Source organism: Eurosta solidaginis, chromosome 4, assembly GCF_040869045.1.
Source record: "Eurosta solidaginis isolate ZX-2024a chromosome 4, ASM4086904v1, whole genome shotgun sequence".
In the NCBI taxonomy this organism is placed as follows: Eukaryota; Metazoa; Arthropoda; class Insecta; order Diptera; family Tephritidae; genus Eurosta; species Eurosta solidaginis.
The window spans coordinates 257,424,810-257,432,706 of NC_090322.1; positions in this window are offsets into that span (position 1 = coordinate 257,424,810).

The window sequence follows — 7,897 nt, forward strand, 5'->3', positions numbered from 1 at the left end:
AGGCGAACTCAACTCGACGTGGCCGCCAGAAAATTGCTTTGCAGAATGAAAGCAGGCAACTCCGACGGATTTGTGTTATCCCGCCGTCTTCTTCTTATGCTCCTCTGTTGATGTTGCTGTGGCACCAATTCATTACTCATTTCAGTAAATACCACATGAAATGCAATAATGTGCATTGTTTATACCTTATTTCTTAATTTCAAACAAATTCGCAACAATAATTAAACTTTTCAATTTTTTAAACAAAATAAGAAATGCGCAACGAAATTTCAATTGACAAAACAGCTGACTTCGAAAATTCGAAATTCCTGTTCCCCAATTTTTCTTCTCCCTAGGAGAAAAGAATTGGAGGAATTTTTCCGCTGGAATAAAAAAATCCGCGAGAACAAAATTCCGTGAGAATATTTAGAATTGGTCTGAATTTAAAAGTTTTGCAAGCTATAAATCAAAAGCCGTTGACATCACATTGCAATTGGCGCATCGGTATGACATATAGATCCGATCAATAGCGGATAAGGACCACGCCTACATAAAAAAAAGGCGATTACAGTTTCAATCTTAACAAACTTTTCAATATATATATGGTTCGTAATAATACTACCAGTAGTGATATCTCAGTGCAAGGTACAAAAGTTTAAGAGAATGAAAATCGTTCTGATACCCTTCTATTTAGTTAATCTCCTCACAATAGTTTAATGCCATAAAACATGCTTGACGCGATTTACCTCCGAGGATATTTAGACCGAGCCTATTTTCCAATTTGCGTCGAGCGATTTTTAATTTTCCTTACAAATTAAGGGGATGAGACCTACGTACTTTATACCGATTCCGAACGGCATCTGCAAGGCAGATGAATTTTTACAGGGACGCTTTTTTCTAACTGCAAACACTTTTTTTTAACTAAATGCCATAAGTCGATCAAAAATCTTTTAAATCATTTAATCTTCGTGACGTTTCTTTTAATAAGTATCCTTCAAATATATGCAAAAGTACACAAATGCGTATATAATGTTCGGTTTCGTCTAAACTTATACTTCCTTACTTGTTTTTTACTAAATTCAAAACATACAATCTCATTAAAAAAAGGCTTCTTCACTTTGTTGGTAAAAAGTCTGAAGTACTCACTTGGATCGAGTTTACTCGATACCTTTTACAGAGTATGAGTACTAGCATCGATACTTTGATCCACGTATTTTATATGAGTATTGGTATCATACTTTTTCTAAAAGTTCTATGACTACTCATATCTTTAACGAATAGAGCTCAACAATGTGTTGAAATTTAAAAAATTCATAAACCCTGAACAATCGGTTTTATGGGATATACATTATACATATGACCGATTTTAACGAATTTTTGAGGCAACAATATAGGCCTTATGTATAAACATCCTGTGGGATTTCAATCTTCTAACTGTTGAAATGAGGAATAATTGACAAAAACCCACTTTTTCGAAAAAACAGTTGTATGGGTGATATATGATGTGGTGGTCGGATCCGGTCGGTTTGGACAAACGATTAGTCGGTCACCCAAATACACCCGCTCACCAAAGTTCATCAAGATCACTAGTTTGCGTTCAAACAGACAGACAGTCGGACAGATAGACAGACGGACATGGCTAAATAAACTCAGCTCGTCATCCTGATAATTTCGGTGTACTTATGGTTTTTACAATTTTGATATTCGTGCCAAACTCATGAAATGTATAAAAATGCCAAGCTTTTACTACAATATCCTTGGTTTTCCATTCCAAGTTGATATTATTCCTCCCACAAAACTGAGTGCGCATAGTTATTATATTTGACAAACCTTTATATTTTTCTGTAGGTATTGTGAATAGGAAAATACTGCTGTTGGATATGCAATTACTAAACTTTTCTTTATCATTATCTATCCCAAGTCTCCTCTAATCTTGCTTAGCCTTTGCGCTGATTTTTTTTTGTTGTGCTGTGTGGTTTTTTTAGAAAAGCTTACCACTTGAGCTCATACACTTTTTAATACACTTTGCAATTTATCTGCTGTAAATTTATTTGTTTTTGTATTTGCGCCCCAAAGCATATAATTTACGAAACAGATGTGAAAGCAATAAAGCATAGGGAAATCACAATAAGTGTACTACAAACACTCAAACAACAAACAAAAAGTATGGCGGGGGCGAAGTAGAGGGAGAGGTGTTATGTGATGATGAAAAGCAGAAGAACAAAAAAAGGAAAGAAAAAAACATATAAAAGCCACGTGAGAGCAGGGAGGTTAAATGCATCTTTTGAACTAAAATTTTATTTGGTTTTATATTGTCTCATTTAGTTGCAATCTCTGCGCTAAAGTGTCCTCTTTCATTGGGCGCTTTCAGCGAACAATATTTTTATTGATACCTTGCAAACATGTTTCCGTCAGCTGAGTGTTACCAAATTTGTTCTCTTACCCTTTCGCGCCGGAGTTTTATTTCTATTCCTAGGATATTTTTTTTTTGCCTTTTATTTTCAAAATGTGAAAACAACGTTAAAAAATCATGTTCTGCAACTTAAAAAATCGCTATGTCCTTTCGATATCCTGGGATATATTATCCCAATAAGGTTTTATATATAATATTTGCAAATAAAAAATACATCAAGTTGAGAAACCATTAATTTTGAAATATTGTATATTTAGTTGAAAAATATTGAAGCTTTATATTTTATTGATGATAGGGAGTAAAGCAGTTAAAACATAGTGCATTATTACATCCGGAGCAAATGTAATTTGTTCCTGTTTCCTTTTGTAGCGAAGTGCACCGCAGCGACGTCGAGAAAGACCCTTGATTGGTAAATGATCGCCTATATTCAATAACTCAGTGCATGTACATTTAGCTGGTCTTCCGCCAGTTCGACGTGTTTTTATTTTTTGTGTTTTGTTCCATCCGAAATCAATGACTCAGCTAACGGTACCATGAACTGTATCAACGATGTTTTTTTGTGATTTAGGTCGTTGTGAACAATCCAAGCATTTACAGTGGAAAGCATCAGAACTTTGAAAAATACTTTCTTCCACCACCTCTGAGATATTCGATTTAGATCGTATACATCTGATTTTTGATCGGCCAGGTCTACGCCGCCCATTATACGGTTATAGTCGACAATAGCTAAGGGACAATCATCTTTCTTTTTACCATCCTTTTGTTTCCTGTTTACGGTGGATATTATTGGTTTGTGGCAGTTCGAAACTACTAGTACTTGCTTGGAATCCATCAAACGTGCAGCCAATATTCCATCACGGCTTATTTGGAACTGACTTTGACCACGTACAAGTCGCGACTCGAACTCCGGAGTTTCTTTTCGATTACGCATATATGTTCCAACGACGAATAGATTTCATTAATGAAATTGATGTGAAAAATCGGTCGAATGCAATAGCTACTTCCTTATCACGGATAGTGCCAGCTAATTTTGTAATAACCCTTTCCCCAAGTGAGCCAGGAAGATTTGGAGTGATCTCTTTACCGGTGTATACATTCAAATCGTACGTATATCCGGTCTTTGCATCGCATCGTAACCAAATTTTTACACCACGCTTTATTGGTTTCATAGTCATCTATTGTTTTAGACTAGACCGACCTTTGAATTTTGCCATACATTCGTCGATGGATTGAAATGAACTGTCACTTCTGTTACGCATGAAGCTGTTTTTCATGTATGCAATGACTTCAGCAATGTAGTAATCTTTTGCAGCATTGTTTGGTTTGTCGCAATCATTCAAATATAATTTCGAAGAAAGAAATGTGAAGCGATCACGAGAAATACTATTTCTTATCATTTCATTTTCCATGGAGGCATGTTTGCTCCAATAATCATGTAAAGACGGCACATGATTATAGTGCATTACTATAATTACACCTAGGAATACCAATATTTCATATTCATCCGTTAGGGCCCTATTAGCGTTTTTCTCTCTATTCAGTTTTCTTATTCGCTGGTTTGTACACTACGCGATAAAAATGCACAAACTTTTTGGAAAAAACTTTCTGAATACATTGAATTCGGTAGAACCTCGGGGTAAAGTTACCAGAACTTGCGAATCTCAAATTTCGGTTCAAAGTTTACCTCTTCTGTTATTTTGGTACAGGTAGCAACGGCAACTGCTTCATTTGCGTCTTTTTCACATAGTTCTTATTCCTCTTGAGACACTGCACCTAAGTTATCTTCCGGCTGTTCTTCGTCGTCCGATTCAGAATAGGGAGCATCGCTGCCATCTTCTTCTTCTGCTTCTGTCACATTTTCATAGTCAGACGAAGGCATATAGCTGCTCTCAGAAGGGCTAAAATTTTCATCGTCGGAGCTTTTGCGCAATATGTCTGCCACCTCTTTTTCTGTGTACTTCCTTTTCGACATCTATTAAAAACAATATTGGGATAAATAAATCCCACATTAAACACATATTGGGACAATATATCCCACGAATTGAAGGTTTGTATAAAACTAACCATTCTGAATATTTTTTAAATATTTTAGACAAAATTCCAGCAAAAATTGGCAAAATATACACACTATTTTGTTTTACACAACGTGGCTAACGGTAGATACGTACTTTTGACAACTTTTGTCCTGCCAGATTAGCGAAATGTCCAACTATGCTGTGGCAGACTTGATCAGTACTGCCAAACGCCATATATTTATTATACAGTGAGGGATTTTTATTATAAACAAAACCCAAATCTTGTATTGGGACATTTCGGATACAAGTTTTCATTCATTCGAATGCAGCTGGGACGTATTGTCCCAGTAGGCGCGAAAGGGCTAAGCGGTAAGTTGAGCCAAGGGCAAATGAAATAATAATTCTTAATTTTAAGGAAAAGGAGGCTATACATTTTCTTTTTCACACTTCATTATCATATTACGAAAACACAATTTATCCATAACAAACATCTTGAAATGCCAAATTGAGCAAATGTAGCGAAAAAGCTGTATACTCAGTACTTTGAAGTAAAATCCCAACCGTTGAGTGGATAAAAATACCCAACGGTGCGTGCAGAAAATTATCTCTCAACGGTTGAACAACACTTGTGTTTGCTGAATGCGCCCATTTAAATGATGTAGCACGTATATTAGGGTGGCCCGAAAAACAATAGGAACTTTTTTTTTTGTCTCACGCCTTTATATAGCCGTGACTAATTTGAATCGGCGATAAAAGTGGCAGGCATGAGGAATTATATTATTCTACAAATTAGGTATGATTAGTAATCAATCGACAAGTAATTTTGAAGTTTTTATTGCAATTTTTATCGACATAATTATCGAATATTTCTAATTTCAGGGTTGCTAGTTCTACCCACCATGCCCACGCTTTTCTTCGGCCCTGAACGCTACTACACATAAAGTATCGTTCCGAATGCGGATGTCCGGGTTTTGCCTGAATGGGGTAGAGACTTTTTCTAATCTGGACCAAAGCTTATGTATTATAAGCTTTTACCCGAACGCGTAGGAAATCCGTTATAGCAGGCGATGTCTATGAATTATTCATTTTTACATATGTAGCAAAGTGGGTGATATACGGTCAATGCATTTAAAGTCAATTGATCTTATGACCGGTCAAAATAGTCATAACGCCAATTGGCCTTATGGCCACTTTAAAGGCCATAAAATCAGTTGATATTATGACCATTTAAAATGGTCAATTGGGCTTATGTCCACTTTAAATGTTCATAATACTTTATTTGACTTGATGGCCATTTCGGATGGAAATTCCGGTTTAACCATAAGATCATTTCAGGAAAAAGTCCATCCAGTTTTTTCTGATATGAAACCGATCTTCGGAGCCAAATTCTTAGATCTGAAAATTTTAACACTTAAATGATTCGCTCAACTTTTACGTGCCTGCACAAATTTAACTCTTCATTCGACTGAACAAAAAATTACTGAAAATCATAAAAAGTAACTGTAAATTCAACACCCCTTAAAATGTTAATACGTGCAATTAAATGAGTTGCTTGCATAGCACCAATATCGTTGACATTGTAACCATTTGAATTTTGACGTTTTCAACATTCCATTTGGTCATAAATTGAATTGGGGTTGTTGCTATTTGAAGTGGTAGTAAGGTCAATTGATGTTATGGCCGTTGACCTTACGTGCCCCTTCCATTTTCAATTCATTCATTTTCCGTCTAATTCCATTGTTGCGATTTATATAAAAAACAATAAAATTTGTGTTATGACAGACATCTGACAACACCACTAACACATTTTTCTCAAACCTGCTATACTAAGAATAAAACAGAAAAGAACTGTTAATTTTCGACCAAAATAAAAAATTTGCAAAAATAACTGTTTTATTTTGAGTGAAATAAAAACCTACAAAAATAAAGAAAATAACTTTTAATTTCCCAGCGAAATAAGAAATTAAAAATAAGTAGGTACTGCAACCAGGCTCGGTGTCTCGGGGCAGCTTGAGCGCCGACCATATGGCCATAGTAGTATAGCGTCATCAAACACAAGACGAACAGACTACCTGATTCCCTATCTGCGCTTCGAGGGAGATCTGAAGGCCCCAATAGAGGTGGACCGTTGGCGCAAGGGTGCGCAAATGGCGCACGAGGCGATACATGTGTACACAGATGGTTCTAAAGTAGTGGAAGGAGTAGGGTCTGCGGTATACTGTGCTGATCTGGAAATAAACAGATCCTACAGGCTGCCGAACTACTGTAGCGTTTTCCAAGCGGAAATATTTGCCGGAACCAAAGCAGTAGAAACACTGGAAGAAAATAGCTTAAGCTGCAACCGTGTTGACTTTTATATTGACAGTCAAGCAGCAATTAAGGTAATAATCTCGCATACCACAGCACCTAAATGAGTGTTAGAGTGTAAGCAGTCCCTGGAGAGAATCAGGACAGGGAGAAGCATACATCTATATTGGGTCCAATGGCATATGGGAATAGATGGGAATGAAAAAGCGGATGAACTAGCTAAAAAGGGCGCATCCCTTGAAGCTTTCTCCGTAGACGTCCCAATTAGACTGGGCGAAATTAAGCGAAGGCGAGAGGTGCACATGATCGACCAAGCAGGAAAGGATTGGGTTCAAGCGCGGGGCTGTAAAGTGTCGAAGATTATGTGCAGGTCTTACAACCTTAGACTAACAAAGTTGCTTCTATCATTAAAAATAGAGGACTGTAGACTCATGACGGGTATTTTGACTGGACACCGCCATCTGGCGTCACATGCCTTTAAATTAGGCTTGGTCAGTGATAGCAGATGTAGGAAGTGCGGGCTGGAGGAGGAAATGATCGAGCGCGTTCTGTGCTCTTGCCCTGCGCTTGCTAGGCTAAGACTCCAGCTATTAGGAGTGATACAGCTGTCAGATCTAGAAGCAGCAAGTGGCTTAAGTTCTAGGAAGCTTCTAGTATTTGCCAAGAGGACGGAGTTATTTTATAACATAGGTGGTGGTTTTGGTCATTAAAACAAACTTCTGGTAACACTACGGACTTATTCAGGCTATGTGAGGTCCTCATGTACCGGCCAGTTCAACCTAACCTAACCTTCCGAGAAATATAAATAACTAAAAAAATAATTGCTATTTTCCGAGCGAAATAAAAACTCGAACGATATGAGAAAATCCAAAAATAATTGCTATTTTATAAGAGAAGTAAAAAACTAAAAAAATAATTGTTTTTCTTTCGAGGCTTAAAAAAACTCAAAAACTAACTAGTAATTTGCACAGCGAAATAAAATTAAAAAAAAATTTAACTTATACGATTGCAGGGATAAAAATATCGTAGACCTTGATTTAACGTCTGAAACGCTAAGACCACCCTAATGTATACAAGTGTATATTTGTGTATGTGTGTATTATACATCAGCAGACTATTGAAGATGGTGCCCAATATCGTGTTTATATTGTTTGTGTATATTTACTTTTGACTTTTGTTTCTT